The sequence below is a fragment of the Rhopalosiphum maidis genome, chromosome 3, assembly GCF_003676215.2.
Source record: "Rhopalosiphum maidis isolate BTI-1 chromosome 3, ASM367621v3, whole genome shotgun sequence".
Lineage (NCBI taxonomy): Eukaryota > Metazoa > Arthropoda > Insecta > Hemiptera > Aphididae > Rhopalosiphum > Rhopalosiphum maidis.
The window spans coordinates 46,694,686-46,715,600 of NC_040879.1; positions in this window are offsets into that span (position 1 = coordinate 46,694,686).

A 20,915-nucleotide genomic window follows, 5' to 3' on the forward strand; every position below is an offset into this window, starting at 1 on the left:
AGTTAAATTATGGGTAATATTTGTTTTTAAATCACTTAGGTGAATTTTATTATTTGTGTTCTCAAAATAAAATTACCATATTAATTATTTTTTTTTTTTACTATTAGTGTTAAATACATTTATTTCATAGTTAAATATCATTTATTAGATTATTTTTTTTTTAGATTTTATATTTATTCATTATTGTGACATGTTAATTAAAAATAGATATATTAAATTCAATGATCATGCAGCATGTTCATTGATTTAAATTTATTTGTAGAACAATTTTACTATTAATATTATAATTGATGTGTATAATAAAAAAATAATAATTATAACATTTGTTGGTTTATATGATCTTCTAAGCTTTAAAATTATTGAAACATATTAATTTTATAATAGGATCCTAAATGGCTGACAAAATTGCACCTATTAATTATGTGCTTTAACTTATTTGATATAAGCACAATTTTTTTTTTTTTTAATTTAATTTAAATGAAATCTGTATTTTGATTTAATTTTTAAATATTGATTATTTATTTAATGGGGGCTTCTTTTAGAAAATTAAATGTTCAATCAAAAATTAATTTTGATAATGGCTGAGCTAAAATATTTTTACAAAAATATAATTTGAATTTTCTAGTTAATGTGTGTAATTTTATCATACTTTAAATTGGTTCAAATTAATAACTTTTATACTTCTTTTAAGAACATAATACTAATTTTAATAACCATTAAATGTAATGGTATGTGAATATGTATGGCAAGTGGGAATACACAAAAGTCCAGATACCAGTTTAGCAATCAACGACAGTATGTTACCACGTGTGTTAGTAAAATAGTGTTTATGAATTATGAAATATTCCATAGAAAAGTCATCCTTCCAATCTTTTAACTTCCATAATATAATTTTGAAAAAAGATAATGTTTTTATTTAGCTTTTAATTTATATCAATTGTTTATAATTAAACGACAAGATAAAATCCAGTAATATGTGTGGTAAAAATAAACTAGAAAATATTAACCATTAAATAATGAATACAATGTAAAAATTGTGACAGTTGGTAATATATAAATATTATATGCAAAAATAAAATTATCATATTACGTTTTTAGAAATTCATTACCTGCAAATTAAGTTGGTATATAGGTATTTTGTAGATCAATTATTAGATCAAACAACTTTCAGTAATTAGCTCACTACCCACTTAAATCACATATTGGGCAAGAGATAATTACTCAATAAAATATCATCAATAACGTATTGATATTATAAAAATATAGGCAAGTAAACATAATGTTTAATTCGACTGGTTTTATTACATAGGTAACTATAGTCTATAATTTTCGTAAATACAATAATATGGTAATGCGTACTTCAGTCTACAATTTATATCATGATAAAAATATGATAAATAAATTGCAATATTAATACAACTGTTCGCTTATAATATCCGAGGCGAATAGTTTTGTATCACCAATAGGTATTTGCTTCATACATCGAAATAGATAACAATTGTTATCCATCTCGATGGCTTCATACCTCGTGAACTATTGGGATTTTGATAATTTTTGTTTTCCAAAAGAATTTTATTCAGGTCTTAGGTATTAGAGTTATCGATTTTTATCTGGCTAAATAATGTTAGAAAAAACCATTTCACAATACTCGACAATTTATTTATTTAAAATAGTTATTTTTAATGCAATGTGCCAATGTCCATTGCGAGACTTGATAAAATCTGCATCTTTCAAATAAAAAAATAATTATCTCAATTCGACTTGATATTTCACGAAGAGTGAACTGTTTTCCCGTGAGGGCTATTATAGACCTATAGTAGTTGTACTAAAACCGCGTCTTGGTGGCTAACACCCTAAAATGGGTGCAAATGGAAATAATACAGAATAGGTTTATTAACAATGATTAAAATGATAGTTAATTATATTTTGAAGTTTTGATACCTAAATTCAAATCGCCGTAAAATGACAACCGTGTGACATTTTGGATAGACAACTAAAAGTGCACCATGGCCTTGGGTTGTTCTAACGGAATCTCAAATCAATAATATAAATATTATATACATATATTTATTTTTCATTAAAGTGATTGCAAACGGTCAGTTATTTTAATCAAAATAATTGAATAAATTATAATATAATAATATACATAAATATTGTATATCCTAAAGAATAACGTTTTTGATATAATAACAAAATAATGAATATCGTTATTCATAGTTTAAATATGTAATTTCGTCCAAATTAAACTTATACCTAATATGAAAAATAAAAAAATAATTTAATTTAATTCTATTACATTTCAAGTCTTAGCCATAAAAATTGCATATTTTATAAATTTTCAACTGCAAAACAATTTGCAAATTTTCAAGATTTTGACAATTTTTTTCAAAACTTAAACTTCATATGCGTAAGATAAAAAATTGTGCCTGTGTATTTTAAATATATTTACATATCTATTATAATAACTTATGTGGGGCTAGTATTAATATATATTCAAGCTTTTAAACTGAGTGAACAAATTTCTATCAACACTTTTTGAAATAAAACTACAAAAGTTTAAAACTTTCTATTGATTAAACTCAAAATATATTAAAAATTAAAAAAAAAATAATCATATTATAAACATTTTATAAAAATTTCAAGTATCTACAGTTATCCGTTTTTGAGTTACATAAAAAAAACTAGATTTGCATAAAATAGCTGTTTTATCTGAACTTTTTTTTTCCTGGTTATTTAAAAAAAATATATTGTCTACACTTCTAAAATTAAAACCACCTTCAAAACTTAAAATTGTTTATAGATACAAAAATAATGCACATTATAGAAAATTCAAATAATTCAATACACTCATCGCCCTGCTCAGAACCTAAATAAAAAATATAAAATATCTTTAAATTGTACAAAAAGGGCCAAAATGTTTATATTATATTATCTAGTAAATACTAAAAAAAATATGTAATTAAAATTTCAAGTTTCTTCAGTTATTTGTTTTTTTCGTAATACAACAAAACTGATTCTGCATAAATATTCCGATTTATCCGTATTTTTTTCTCGGGTGAGGTTTTTTTTTGATTTCTTTAAAATTTAAATTATATTAAATTATCTACCAGAAACAACTCAAAGTCCAAGATCGAAGAATTTTTTTCTATTTGTAGGTATACCGACAGAAAAAAATGTTTAAAAAAATACAAATGGTTGGTGTCTAAAATAAAAATTACTGTTTGCACAATAACGCCTATAATAAAATCGTCACAGATTTCTAAGAGCGTCTATTAATCACTTAGGGGATTAACTATATACCTAATACTTACATTTATTATGGTTTATTATAACTCACCATCAAAATGTTTGACTGTTAATAATGGGAACCGTTAAGTATGATAGTTACCTATACTTAAATTCGATGCATATGTCGCAATATAAATAAAAAAACATGCAATATGTGTTTATATTCTTACCAAGCTCTAATAATTATCCTATAAAAATAACTAGCAGATATTTCACAACTATTATAAATTTATAGATAGAATTTTTTTTCCATAGATAAAATTGCGTACCTACCTATGTTGTGCGCTTAAAAGCATCAAGTAAATTATCAATAATATATAGTGTTCATAATAATAGTTTCTAATGGGATGACTGGATGAACTGATCGACCATCGGTGCAGTTCGTCGGAATTGTGATTCAAGGCTATAAAAATATAATATCTGGAAACATAAGGTCGCCGGTAAGCTTTTATTAATTATACTAATAATAGCATAGATTTAACATAATTTAATACTCTTTGTTTAATATCATGCATACCTACGCAACTTTTTGTTGACGCTATTTTTTTTTTTTTATTATTACACAATAGGTATACGCAATCGTAGCGATTGGATAGTCAAATAGTGGAGATGTAATGGAATGAAAATAATTAGAGAGTAGAGCTAGCTAATAAAGGGATAACTTCCTCGAAAAAATGTGCTATTTGTTATCGAAAAATTGTTTAATGACCACAACAACTTTTAACAGTAGTCAATTGTTCGGGCTGTTCGGAGGTACAATTTACTTTTTTAGTATTTCTTAAAGAAGTCTCAAAATTATAAATGTAAATTGTAGATAATTTCTGAAAACGTGCCTGTACGACGAAAAATATTATTGATTGCATTCACTCACGCTAGTATCCGAAATTAATGACTGTATTGCAATTGGATGTTGGAATAGACAATAGCGATACTACGTTTGATCAGGTCTTTGATTTAGGCCGGAGACATAATATAGAGTTTCAGAGCAGTTGAAATTACACGATTCAACGGATCGGCCATATTTTTACACGCTTTGTTATTTTGAATATTATTAAAATAATTATTTTACTTAGTATTTAAAATATATGATTTAATATTTTATAAAAAAAGGCTTATTATTTTGAGTTGTGAAAACGCTAATACAGTAGGTATGTTTAGTCAGTTAAAATATAACGAAATATTACAAGATGTCAAACAGTTAAAAAGTGAATCAAAGATTCAAAGTTAAAAGTTTAAAACCAAATGACTACAAATTATTAAAGTATACTATTATATAATCACTGGAATTAATTTTGAAAAATGTATTATACCGGTAACTGAATAAACAAATACTATTAAGTATTATATAATTCAAAGATATTATAAAAAAATTCATGACGTACATTCGAAAACTGGTTACGGTGGTAAAAAAACAATAATTGAACATGAATTGAACGCTGAACGCTGAACGCAAGATGCCAAGATATTAAAACATTACTATTACTTTAGGGAATGTTTAATGATATATTTAAATCTGTGTGAATTACGAGAAATGTAATGTATGTTGAAGAAAATGTAAGACTTGGGAAAAAAGAATTGGTTATTAAACCTACATTTTAGAAGTCATTGTGTCTAATAATTTTAATTAAAAGTTTTATTTTATTCATGTTATAACTTATAACACTTAACTATGATTTTTTTAGTAAAAATAATAATTATTATAAAATGTATTCTACTGAACTACTGAAGGCAAACTTCAACAACTTTATACAAGAAACCAATAGAAATATACAAACAGTCGTTTGTCCAGATTGAAGCAGTGCCAATCACATCTCTGATTTTAAGAAAAGCTGAAGAAAATTTTCAAACATTGAAGGTCAAGGATATGGTAGGTGTAACTGGGTAAGCAACAAAGTTAAACAGATAATGATGCCAATAATTTAGGGCTGCAGGAAAATTATGCATATCTAAATCATAAATAGCGAAAAAAACATTAAAAAATACAAAAAAGTTTTTACTTACCTACACATTATTACCTACAGCACTACAGTGTTTCCCAACCTTTTTTTACTCAACACTCCTTTTTGATTTTAAAAATTTTATACCGCCCCCTCCCATAAATTTTTTTAAAAGATTAATGTTTTATTTTTTAATAAGCTATTTAATTAAAGAAAAAGTATAATTTTAAATTTTAACGCTAGAATTTAGTTAATTTTAAATTTAAATATCTACTAAGTAGGAATACTAGGAATAAAAAAAAAAACTAATATAATAATATAATATTAAAATGAATTATATAATTTAATTTCGAATTTACTAATATAAAATAATAACACAAAAAATACTTATCTGACTGCTCTAAGGTTGACGGTTTCCTGCTAAAGAAATGATATCTGGCTCAATAGATGTCAGCATTAGTGCGATAAGTCCGATAAGACAATAATAACGTCAAGTATCTACCTAGTGCCTAGATTCTATAGTCTGATAAGATAATTATTTTGATATTATTTACGTGTCTATAAATATTATATATATACATAATTCTGTATATTACATTTGGTATTTTAAATTAGTTTTTATTCTACCCAGTTATACATTTCATTGCTATCAGTTATAAACAATAAAAATGCAAATGAAAGATAGGCGCCCCCTTTTGCGCTAGTGTACTACGATGTTCGTTTTACATGTTGATCATATAACAATAATATATAAATGCGAATACTTTCTCTTGAAAAGCAGTAAACATACGCTCAAAGGATAAACTGAAGAATTCGCTGTGCTATTTCTATGTATAGAATATGTATCGAGTGTGTATATGAACTTCAAGTAGATCATTGTAATTTGTTAAATTTAAATTTTACATTAATTCGTATTGATGATATTTTGTTCCATTACTATTATACCTATTCATAATTCAGTTTAAAAACTTAAAAATACAAAGTATGTTTAGCATTTAATGCCTACATATAATCATACCATTGCCCATTGTGGCGTAATATCCTGGCTAATGATGGGAAAAAATCGTTTATCGGGTATTATTCACTATACTAGGTCTACTAGGTTCTAGGTCACTTTGAACAGTTGAATATTAAAAATGCGAAACGCAGACACTGTACGGTTGGGTAAAAATTAATAATTCAAAATATGGATACTTTGTACAGTCGGATACAAATTTTCAAGGCTGGACATTAACGAGTTAAAAGTTAAAATTTTAAGTTAATTAACTCGTTACATTTTTTCAAATTAACTTTTAACTTAATAAGTTACTTTTTTTTTAGATTAACGTGTTAACTTCAAGTTAATTTTATTCAAAAGTATCTAAATTAAGTTAATTTTTGTCAATAGAATAATGCAAGAATAATTCAACATTTTAGGGTCTATTTTAAAAAAACACAGTTTTTGATAGCTAATCGGTACTAAGATGTATCATTTTAAATTTTCCTGATAATTTTCTCGAGCGCAAAGAAAAAATATCTAATTAATAAGATTATGTGTCTGGAATTTATTATTTTTGCAAATTAGAAAATTTTAACTTTAAACTTAGTTAAGTTACATTTTTTAAAAAAGTTAACTTTTAACGAGTTAACGAAAAAAATATGAGTAACTTTTAACTTAATTTAACTTGATTCTTTTTAAATTAACTTAACTTAATGAGTTAAAAAAAAATCGTTAACTTGCCCAGCCTTGCAAATTTTAGAACCAATGTGAGACACTAGGAAACTGTACTATTATATAATCAAGTATTTTAAGTTGTGAAAATTATATATTAACGTTTTATAGTTTTTTCAAATGTCAACTAATAATATTAAATTGGGACCAAAACTCACAAACATAATTTAACATTTAACATTTTTTTTTTATTATGATTCATGACTTATATAATAAAAATTAAAAACATTTTTATTTGAATATTTTATTTATATTAACATTTTAGATTTGTACAGCTGGAGAACAGTTATTTATGTTTCCTCTTAATTGACAAATTGTATATTTGTAATATAATTTGTCACCACTTGTATATATTCTATATATACTTTAAATGTATACTGTGCATGCCTATAAAATGGTTTATATGTATGTAATTTATCAATATAGTATAAAGTGTTCTATTATTGCTAAAAGATTCTTTATCCGTATTTAGGTAGGTAGGTAGGTATATATTATTATCATTTAGCCAAAAATCGCTAAGAAGTGTATAGCTATCTTAGGTTAGGTTAGGTTTTGGGTTTCATCGTTGAATGATATATCGTTTAAATATAATGAATTAATCATTAATCATTAGTGTATCTATACTTCATTCATTTAAACCATTTACCTGTAATTCAAGAATAATTATGACGCGTTAGCCGGCTATTGGTTTCCCCAAATTCTGTTTAAATTATAATATTATACTTGAACAAATTCTAAAGCGCGTCATAATATCCAAAAATATAATCGAATAAAGAATAGGTACTTAATGTGTCTTATGACTTTATACAACAATAGGTATATACAGATTATTATGCATAAAAAGATTAAAAACGAGTCTCATTCGCCTTGACTTTATTCAGTACACATTTATTTAAACCCGTTGGCAAAGTCGGTTCAACGACACGAACCATTATTTATAGGCTAGTAGTGGTCTTTAATGCGTCAATACATTTTGTATGACGTAAGTAAAGAATATATTTTTACCACGATTAACAATTTATATAGATGCCCGATAGGTATATCTGTCACCCAAATGGTGTTAACCTTCATTAATGGTATGACGTATGAACTACATAATATTATCATAAGTATGTATATTAAATAATATATATTATAAATATTATATAAATCATCTAAACATTTAAATAACGAAACGCGTAGGTTAAATATATTATATATAAATCTATTACCATATTTCTGATTAACTCGTCATACGCGTTGATATGTAAACCAAAATAGCTATTTATATGACCATTAAGGCATAATGTATCATTATATATATTTTAGATTCCAACCAAATGGTTTTAGTTGGTAAAGGTACTTTAGGTAGTCAAAAGTTAAATTCTTAGTACTTTTAAAAATAATCGGAAAAAACATGAATTGTTATACGCAATAAATTTTTTTTAAAAAGGTGGTACCGCTCTACTGTACAGCAGGTTATAAGTGGGTTACTGTAATAGAAGGTATTAAATTTGAATTTAATGATTTAATATCATTGTATTATTTGTACTTATACATAAAACAATTCTGATCGAAGATCAGCCTTTTCTATAAGTACTAAGGTCCTAAATAGCAATTAGTAAATATCTATAATTATGTATATTATGGACTTCAGTTCCGTACTTAAAAAAACTATAATAAAAATGTTTTTTGCTAAAAACATTAATTTATAAAATAGGTATATGTTAATCAGGTGTCATAAATTATAAAAATAGTCGTAATATCAATGTACAGAATCACATAACCAGGGTTATAATCCTTATACTCTTAACCAAAAATTCAATGGGCACTAGCATATAATAGCATAATATATAAGCGAGTCCTTAACGAGGTTTTAGAATTCGCTAATTAGGTATTGCAGTAAAAACTCATTTTCACACCAGTCGTCATAATAATTTGTTATTTTGGCCTTTATAATTTTCTAAGTTGTATACCTAGTATTCATAAAGATTTGGCAACAACAGATGTGATGTTAAACAAAGACCTTTTAATGAAAACTATAAATATCGACATAGATATATATGAATTCAAAATCAAGAATACTACACGAAAAATACTTTAAATACTGATGGAAATCTTTCAAAAATGAAATGAATGGCACCAGAAGCTCTATTAAACGGAAATCAGAATGTACACAAACCTGTACGACGTGTAAGTAAAAATTAAGTTTAGAAAAAAATAACCATAGATAAATCGTTTTCTTATATTATAACGCATATTATAATATTATATCTTATACTATAACTACAACGCCAATATAAAAAAAAAAACAATAATAATTATTATCTAATTAATTGTACCTTGTTTGTCACACGTATTTGTCGTATTTATTACGCACCGTTTAATTTATTTTTGTAATCCTGTTTTCGTTTCGTATTTAAATATATGAAAAATGTACTGCGTAAAACTATCGCCATTGTCAACCTTGTTTATTTACATAATTTGTGAATCTTTAACTGCAAAATGTAACTGTAAATTAATGTATGTTATACAATTACAACAGCCGTTTATTCAACTTGTCACGCTATTGCTATCATGAGCAACAAACAATCATTAACCACGAGAAAATGATACCACGTTTCCTAACATATTGCCGAATGGGAAAAGTAAAAAAGGTAGAAAATAGGTAGTTACCCTAGCTGCTGTATAATAGGTTTCGAATGAATCTTGCCATTGAAGTTCAAGTCACTGTAATATAATTAATGTTGAATTTGAATTAATTGATATCTCATTGCAAATTCTGAGCTAAGACGATCTATCAGCTTAATTTTATGATATATTTAAAAAAAAAATTTTTTTTAGTTTATATACAATCTGTAAATTAGTTTTTTACAATAAGAATATGAGCTGGAATATTATTAAGTATGACATGAATGGCATGATAAAACGAGTAATCCAACGGCTACACTTTACATTATGATATATGTATACATATATACATATATTGTTATTAAAGTAATTTATTTTACTATTAAAAAGACGAGTGGTGGGTTGAATTAATTTTTTATAAAAATATTACATTTTAAAATTGCATTGCATGTAATAATATCCGTTAAGCTGTTAAAGATATTATCATTTAAGATATTTAATGGCTAGTAGTTACGGATAATAAAGGATCGGGGGTATTGAAATATGAAATTTACCCACGTGTTTCAAGCTGCTTAATGTTTATGTAAAATATTTCATCGATGCAGGTTGAATTACGTGAAGTAGAAATTGCGAGATCATTACTTAATTCTAATCCTAACTCGGTACACATAAATTCAATAAATTCCGTTCAGTGCGGTTATCGTAAATCCAAATTCAAGTCAGAGTAACGCTCTCCATGTCGCACAAATTTATAGATTGACCCCAGCCGAATAAAATTGTAAAAAAAAAATTAATTTGGTTATAAATGGCTCAAAATATCAAGAAAAATAAACCATGTGTAGGAAATTATGATACAAACAGTTAATGAAAATTTCAAATATCTGTGATAATTCGTTTTGAGTAACTCCGAAGAAACAAAATTTAGTTTAATACTTGTTTGCATAAAAAAATACCGATTTTCTTATTTTTTATTTATTTTTCTATTTATTTTGAAATGTACTTAATATATTTTATTTAAAAAGATTAAAAATACATAGGAACAATTTCGTTTTTTATAAATATATATATTTAAAATTTGAACAAAATTAGATAATTAAATAAAAAATAACGATTTAAATTATTATGTTATAATACGCTATTACAATAATTTAATATTAATAATATTTTTAATAAAGTTCAATGTTTTTGTCAATAATTAATTAAAATTATCATACCTATTATAGCTAATAATAAAAATAATTACTTTATAAGCATTATAAATATATCATAAAATCTTCGTTTATAATTATTTTTTAAATGTAATGATTTATAATTGAATTAAAATTTAACACGTATATTTTAATGAGTTACTTAATAACGAAGTACATTCGGCACCTACTGTATTACAGCAAAGTGGTTATACATATGTTTTTCTTCCTTTTTAAAATTAGCTTTACGTTTTTATTAGTTAGAAATTAATGCATTTTATTAACCACGACTGTTAACACGGTTATGTTTAACCGATTCGTTTAAAAACATTTAATGATTCGTTGGTATTTTATAATATTAGTTAACTATATGTCTATATATATTAATAATTATATATATAACTGTTATCATAGATATATATAGTATCATGTATATATATATATTACTTATATAAGTTCTTTGTCTATCGGCAAATGCTGGATGGTTAATTATACTTAAATTATTTTCAGTTAAAATTATTATGATTACGTCTTGAATAAGTACATCATTTTTATATTTAACACGTATATTAGGTACTCTAAACGTATCGACGTTTGATAACTAATATATCTTTACTACGCAAATTTTTTTGTAATTTTCGGTTCATCCCATACTACTGGTACTAATCTTTTACCGATCCTCTCACCCGCCACGTAATGTTATTGGTTTTATTCGCCGTTCTGAACATTCCATAAGATAAGAAATAATATGCTACGGCGTCAAAAAGCTATTTTTGCCGACTGATATAACGGTAGTAGAACATTTTTGTAACTGACACGTTACAAAAAATAGTTTAATAAATCCGTATTATGTTCGTTATCCGAATCGGCATAGAAATTGATATTCGAACAACTCAATTACAATATTTAGTGATCGAACTACGGAGTGATAAACATCGTTTATTTTTTTCGCCTATTCGTTATTTTATCGTCGGTAAGCGTTAGTATACTGTTTAACGTCTCTATGTTACTGGTATAAAATTAGATCTAGTAATAATAGATGGTATTTTTAAAATGTCAAAAATGAAAATTATCTATATTTTCAAAATGTTTGAGAAAAAAAAAATAAGGTTTTACTTATAAATATTGCTTATTTTCACCAAATGTTTTTAATAGCATTTTCTATAATACATCGTATAATTTTCAAAATATTTTTACTCTTGTCATCAGGGCTATATGTATGTCCTCCATACTTCACGACAAGAGATGGGCTTGTCGGTGACCACCGATTTGGTCACCGCGTATTGCAATGAACAAGACCAAATCATTATAATTAATATTAAAATCGCGGATGACTCTCTGTATCATTTCCATGTTTCTGCAGGTTTTGCTGTCGATAAAATAGATCGTTATTCGTTGTAATATCCTTAGTTAAATGTTCAACTTTAATTAAACATTGACTCCAACATGAACAACTTTCTGCAAAACATATGAAACACAATAAGTATAATATTATGACACTATACACTGTACTCTATATACACAATACACTTACGATAATCGTGGTACTGTGGTAGATTCCAATGTTTAATTTTGATTTTGATAAAACAGTTATCTATGCGAATATAAATGTAATATATAAATACGTATTTTATCTATATACCTAATTAATTGCACGCGTCCGTTTAATCTGATCTATTCTCACGTGTGTAGAACAACCAATTAACCGATGAAAAAGATGATGATAATTACTATTTACTTAAAAATACTTTAATGATAAAACAATAGATTTAACACTTTTACGTTACATTAGAAAAGAAACAAAAGCAAACTGATTCAGGGTTTAATGTAATAATGGAGTAGAAAATAAACAACTTATGATTATTAAATATGACTGTAATAACGCAAAAATAAAACAAATAAAATTAAATGGATATAAGTAGTAGTTTTGGTGTATAAATTGGTGGTAATGTGCACTTTAACGTGAGCGTGTATAGTAAATCTAAAGTAACAAATACAAAGGCTGACCGTCCGTTTTCGCTCTAAATCATTTTTCAAATCCAATAACATTACAATAACTTTTTCAAGTACACTGGACTTCTACTCTATTGGTACCCGCGACTACTATCAATGATAGTACTCGTGATTACAAAAGTCAGATTTTCGGGAATATTAACTTCTATATTTTTTATTGTTTTTTTTAAAAAATTTAAGATATTTTTAAGTATTCATTTTGACCGAGATACATATAGAAATTTATGGTAGAAATTCAACAATGCTATTAACTTTATGAGCGGTACCTACTTTACTTTTTTTTAAGATTGAACATTATAAGATTATTTAGTTTTGAATATGTGACTTACTGACTTATACGTATATATGTTAATATTTTAAGCCATAAATTTTATACGTGTACAAATTCAACCACTAGAAGTCTTGTAGCTTTATGTCCTCTAGTATAATTTTTTTTGTAAATAAATAATATTTTATTTAATACATCGATTTAGAAAAAAAAATATTATAATTTTAACTTAATGCATTAATAATATTTATAAATAAAATATTATATTATTAAAAATTTTAAAATCTAAAACAGCAAGTGGACTGTGTGGTGTCAATGTGTGGCTAAATTATCTACGATTTATTTTTATAAGGGTAGAGCATTGAGCGAGTTTGTGTGTAGACGTGTAGTACTGTTATTTTTAAAAATTATAAATTAAAAATTAAAACAATAAAATACTCGAGGAACTATCTAAGATCCAAAATAATATATATGTAAAATTAGCACCTGCAGTAGGTCAAAAACTGTGGATTAGCATATCTTACGTTATTTAAATTCATTTATAGATATAACTCGACTAATAATATCTGCCCACTACATCAATTATAATTTTTCTACCTACAGTTTCAGTTATCTATAAAATTGACTTAATATTTTTTTTCAGTATACAAACCTCAAATACATGTTGACTCTTATATATGAGCTTATATATTGTATTAAATATTACTAAATTGTATGTTTATGTAGAATACTACTATTGAGACATAAATTACGAAATGTACTACAATACTGAAAATTATATCAAATCATAATAATTAATAAGACGTATTTTATTATCTGTCACATCCCTAAATATATGTAAAAGAATAAAAGTATTCGTGGGCCGAAAAAAATTCACGCGCGAACCCCTTATAGCAACTTATGGAGGTCGAAACTATAAACCCTCCCAAAATCTCAAGGAATCTATTGATAAAACTTCTATTGAAAACGGTTCAGTAGTTTTTAAGTCTACAGCGGACAAAGAAAGAAATATTTAATACATATTTTTTAGGCACAAGTATACATATACATATTTACATTATATTTACATTTCTGATCAAATTCCTTAAAAACACGAAAAACTGGAAATTAATTCTATAAAAACTTGAAGCTTATAGATGGCCGAATATTTGTATTAGAATTTCATATATTTCATATATAGTCATATAGACATGATATTACTTTCAATAAATACATTTTTGATTGATACTGAATTTTATTCTGTCATTATTTTACCAAAATATCTGACCAACGAAAATAATTACTTAATGCAGATTTTAAACGATTCAATTTCTATTTATAGTTAAAGGTAGTTTAAAAATAAATAATTGAAAAGATTTTACATTTTAATCAAATACTATTAAAAGTAACTTGCAGTTATTTCAATTTTATATACGCATTGCTGAACAGTTGTTACCGCGTGAAATTAAAATTTGTTTTTGAATAATTATTGAAAAAATTAATTTATGAAATTTGATGATAAAAAAAAATATCAAAATAAACAAGGACCATGAAAGTTTTTTTAAGTAAGCCATGTATTTTGTTTATCAAAAATAAAAATTATGCGTAGTTAGAGTGAATATCTTAGTAATCGTAAAGTGAAAATATATATATAGGTAAAAAGCGCCCAGACCAACATAATATTATATTACGCGATTCGGGCGCTGCCCAAACTCGATCATTTCCAAGACTCAGTACTAAAGATTTGAAACGCATCCACACAAACACTTTTATAGTCTTATAATAACAAACTAATAAATAATAAATTATTTACATCTCACGCAAACACACTTATAACACACTTAAAACGTCAAATTGCCTATACATGACCCCTTACAAGTCAGAATTCACCATGAGACTGGTTTTTCAGGTTTTTGTTTATACTTTAGTTCAAAACAACGTTTTGTTAGCATTTAAATATTCCGTTTATAAGATATAAGTACATTTTTTTTTAAATTTAAAAAATATTCATGTTTTGGCCATATTTTATAGGAAAAACTTTTTTCGATAAATTCTAGATCATCTTATGTGTATCTAATATCGGAATAGATTTTCAAAACAAAATTTAAGTCTAATTTATATATTATGCCTGTTTAATAATAAATTAATAATCTAATAAAAAAAAATAGTTCATTATTAATAATAATAATCTATTATTGTACAAAATATAACATTTTCCGCATTCCGTACGAATGTTTCTCAACTAAGCAAATAAAAATACGATCACAGTTACGGTGGTCCGAAAGTGATGATGCTTCCGATTTCCGAAGGTCGAGTAGTATACAGGTAGTATACCTATTATCTGCCTAGATACGTTTCACTCGAATTTTAGACAACGTTGACCAGTGCGTCCGCACTATAATATTTAAGTATACCAGTATTATACGCGTACCCACCGTAATACGACCCAGTCCCACGTTTTATATTAAACGTAATTTTTAAGTTTAATTACTTCCACGTTATGAGCGTATAAATTCAATTAAGAATTTAAATTTGCTATTATTTTCTATGCTATTAATTATACTTTAATACTTATTATTATCATATTATATTTTCGTGTTTATACCAGCGGTATGGGCGGTACACGTGCGTCGTGCGTTTTGGCACGTATACAGAAAACAACACTACTGCTGTACTTATGTCTGATACTTGAGACTAAATTATGATTTGCGAACGTTAAGTTAATAGATTGCTTGTAAGTTAGATAAGATGATTCTGATGATTATAATATGAGCGTTAAGTTAAAAATTATGCATACTATTATGATATCTATGTTATTATACATCACTATACATTATATTATATGTTATCTACTAATTTATATACCTATAATACTATATTCACTAAAGATGTTAACTGAGATAAATTTTCGTATACTATACACACAAATGGTAATAAAACAAAAGCGAGATAATTTGTACTAGTTTTTACGATTTTAAGCTCATGATTTCTTAAAAACATAGATTTCACATGTATATATTTTAATATGACAATAATAATAATTAAAATAAATTAAACTAAATGTTTAACAAGCCATTACATAATCTGTAGGTATTGAGTTATTATTAATATAATTTGCCAATGTTTTAAAAGTTTGTATACAATATTATTATACTTTATTGTATTAAATTAGAAAACATCAGTAATTTCATGATTTGAATATACTTGGACGTATACTAGAACTAAATTATTATTGAATGAACGTATATTTACTATATATTTTTATTTACGTTAGTTATGGTAACTTGTATACTCTCATTAATATAATGGTTACGCAAATAAATTATTATTTTCCTATATTTTTTTCTTAAGCATTATAAATTTTAATGCGCATAATATATGTAATAATTCTGTAAACAAAAAAAAAATATTGATCAGTAATAACATTATATTTTTCAAAACAAATAATACGTATATAATTATATATTTTTATGCATTCATGTTAAAGAAAAAAATTGTACTACAAATTATACAATTTAATCATCACACCTGATGTATTAATTTTACAATTTTTTTAGTACTTTTTTCTGTCTATCATTAGTCATCCTCATCACCTTTTAGAGTAGTATTGCTACTATTGTCAACTTCAATATCTTTTCTGATAAGAAATTGAAATAATTTGGTACTTTGTAAATAAAAAGTAAAAGATGTTTAATTAACAATTGAGAAAAACAAAAATAAAAATAGGGAAAAAAGGAAATTTTTTAACCAAGTCAATTTTTGACATAATCGATTTTGCTATTTTGTTGTAATATAAAAACGAAAAATCATACTTACTTGAAATTTTTATCATTTATATTTTTAGCATTCTCTATACATGGTATAATTTAAAAAGATTTAATATTTAGACTTTTTTTTTTTACCATTTATGAACATTAGACATACGAAATTATTTTCTTTAATTATCAATAAAAAAGTTTTGGCACGTTCAAAAACATTAAAAATTTTACACAAGGTTACTCAAAGATTTTAAAAAGTATAACATTTGAGTATGAGTTCACATAATTTTCTTATGATTATTTGATGCATTTCCGTATGAAATGATTAAAATCACAAAATAATTCAAATTATGTTTTATTTAAAAACTAGTTTTAATATTTAATTTAACATGTTCTTTGGCACTTAATATTCAAAGTTTTGGATATTGTTTTTTATGTGTTTATAAAAATTATATACCTTAAAAAGATTTGAAAGTTTAATTCAATATCCGGTATAAATTGTTCTCTAAGCAATTTAAAAATATTAAAATACAGATACGTTTTTTTTAATATTTATAATATATTTCAAATTTTGACATTTGATTCGTCAAAATTATGAAAATTATGGAATTATCTTGTGGTTAAAAATGTATAGTGTTTAATTTATGTATAATTAAAACTTAAAAAATTGATGCAAAATGTCTCATAACCATGAGTATTTAAATAGTTCTTATACTGAAACATAAATATTAAAAAAAAAATACTAAAACATTTTTTTATTAGAATTCTAAGATAGTTTTTATTGAAATTAAAATTTGTGATTTTAGGTATTTTTTTTGTTATTAAAATAATATTAAAAATATCCTCGAGGACTTGAAAACTGTATATAATATATTACTATATTTTACTATATGCAATGACATTTTCAAAATATTTAGATTTTTTTCACGATATTTCTTATTTATACCGCACTCTTACCTAATCGTAAAATAAATTATTACAATGAAAATATAAATATATTATAAAATAATAGAAAAATACACTTAATACTATAGCTAGGAAGAAAGACCGCCTCTGCTTAGAATCGTTTTTCGTATTCAATGACTTATCATTAAGTTGAGATTTATCACACCCATTACATTAATCTACTCAATGACGAGGTACAATCGATATCTACTGTACAGCAGAGTGGTTACCTACTTTTTATTTTATTGTATAGAGACATATTTTTTTTATAAAAATCAAGGATAGTTTTGTGACACTATCATGAATTCATACTACTGAATCGGAATTTATGGCTTAAAAATAACGTTAGCTTTTTTATCAGATTATTTTATTAATTATCAATTTTGCAAGTCATAAAATTGGTGCACCCAAGTTGAGTATTAAGTTGGGTAAAAATCCTTTTTAAGGGGCCGCTTTACCAGCATATTTTGTTTTCTCTGTCTATCTCTCACATAATATAGGTACAAAGATACTCTGTATTTCCACAATTACGACTTTCTGGTTCAATTTAAGGCAAAAACACCTATTATATATTTTATGGAGGAAAGTATTTCCTGTGCATTGACCGGATAGATTTTTAATATTTAAAATTTTGAACAAATTATTAATGGTTAAAAATAATCGAAATTATTTTAAACTAAAACATGCTTTTATATTTATAATATAAATATTAAAAATCTATCCAGTCAATGCCCAAGAAGTACTCTTTTTTTATAAAATATATAATAGGTACTTTTGCCCTAAACTGAACCAGAGAGTCGTAATTGTGGAAATACGGAGCATCTTTGTTCCTATATTATGTGGGAGATAGACAGAGAAAACAAATGCTGGTGTAGCGGTCCCTTAATGTAATTTTTAAATTAAACATACAATAATAATTATATAAATTATTTAAATACTTGCATATTATGACATCTAATCAAAAGAAACAGACAATTACAGTTCATGAAACAATTATACACGATAGAATTTCTTGTGAATAGTATTTTTGATTTATTACAAAATATTAAAGTTTTTATTGTCAGTTTAAATATCTAATTTTGTCAAAATTTGTACTTCACACATCGTGTTTATATATTTTGGTTTTTTAAATTTTTTGGGTGGTCACAGTTCTCATTTTTTTGTCGCACTGCCGCACTGGTGTATATTACACTCCACTTAATTGTTGTAATCTCGTTTTCTTTTCGTATCTGAATATGCCAAACTAAATTTACTACGTAAAAATAGCTTACGTTAACCTCGTTTAATTATATAATTTTTGAATACGTAAGTGCATCTAACTACGTCTCTTCTTTACAAAATATAAATGCAAATTATTACGCGTTATAAAATAATAAGTCCTACCATTTATTCAATATAGTCGTCGTACAAACACTGCTATGAGTAGCGACATACGACCTTTGCCCACGAGATAATTATGTTGTAGTCTCCAATACATCGTTAAAATAGTAAAATAATAATAACACTGTTAATAAAAGAAGTATTATAACTATACAGGCAGCTCGCCTAAAAAACCCTACTACAAAAAATATTTCAATTAATGATTCCGGTTCGAGGTTCGAGCTATTCACTCAAAAATGACAATGCGAATAATTATACAGATGATAATTGAACAGAACAGAGCGGTTAAAAAAAAACCTTTCATTTTACTCTGAACTATCCTGATTCTGTTTTAAATAAAAATTAAGAACTATTTGTCACTTGAAATTGTTTTTAAGTGTCGATATAAACTAAATCTATCTGCACAGATCTTTACTAAACTTAAGTCACTCGTTAATCCGTTGATTGCTCTCCTAAATCAAATAAGTTTCTTGAGTTTCTTCACAAAATCAACGAATAATAAATTCATACACATATAATTCATTATAAATTATACTCTTTAATATAAACTATCTAAAAAAAAAACACGTTAATGAACTATAGAGTATGTTATCTGATAAAAATATACCCAGCTATAACTTTAATTTTTGAAACATATTTTATTAAAATTACTTAAAAATGAATTTCTAACATTTTAAATAGGATAAAATTGTTCGAATACTTTAAAAATTTTGTTTTATGTAGTAAATAATAATTTAAGCAATAGAAATGGTTTTTATCAAGGGCGCACCCAAGGGGGTGGCTAACGGGCTTTACCTCTCCCCCCCAATGGCTAGCCCCAAACTTTTTGATAATTTGATTAAGTATATAGACTTTAAATTATTATATAAAAAATTATCAACTAACGAAATTGAAACACATTAGGTATAACATAATATTATATATTTATACCTGTCATTCCGGGTCCCGGGAGAGACCTCTGTTTATATTATTATAAATACTATTAATATTTAAAAATGATTTGAATTTAACCCCCCCCCCCCTCCAAAAAAAAAATATCCTAGGGGCGCCCCTAGTTTTTATTATACTTGATAATTTTTGAATAAACTACATTAAAAAAAAAAAAAAAAAAACAAGAATTTAGTTGTTTCACCATTATTAAGTTTTTATAAATAACTAAAAAAGAGTAGAAATATTTTTAAATTTGTACCATGTAAAGTAAATTTTAATAAAAATATTAAGTACAAATATCGTCTACTGTAATTCATTTAACAAAAAAATAAAAAGTTAAGTAAACTGATTTTTTGTACAAATTCACGTTTTCCTTATTTTGTATTTTTTATTTTTTTTTCCCCGTTATTAAATAAGTTGGAAATTTTTATTTTTGATTCCCTTAAGTACCAAATAAATTCTCTGATTTCTTTGCCTATCGAAAAATATATTGAAGTTAGTTTTTACTTTTTAGTATTAAAAATAAACACACATGTTGACATATTGTTGTAAAATAAATAAATTAATTGCATAAAAATAAAAAAAAATATAAATAATTAAAAAAATATTTACAACAATTTTTAGAAATAGCTAGGTTTAACTTTTTTACAAGGTTTTTAACATTTAATTAATTTATTAACCGATTATATAACACGTAAAATACCTTTTTTATTGTTACAAGACGATTAAAAAAATGAAAATACAACGTGCTGATTAATATTTGTAAAAATAAAAGTAAAAATAAGTCGTAATAAAATATAAGTTTTATACAGAATAACCTTATTTGACCAACATGGAGAATTTATTAAATATCTAGTTAAATTAGATATTTTATGAAAAACACCATTTCATATACTTTAACGCTAACAT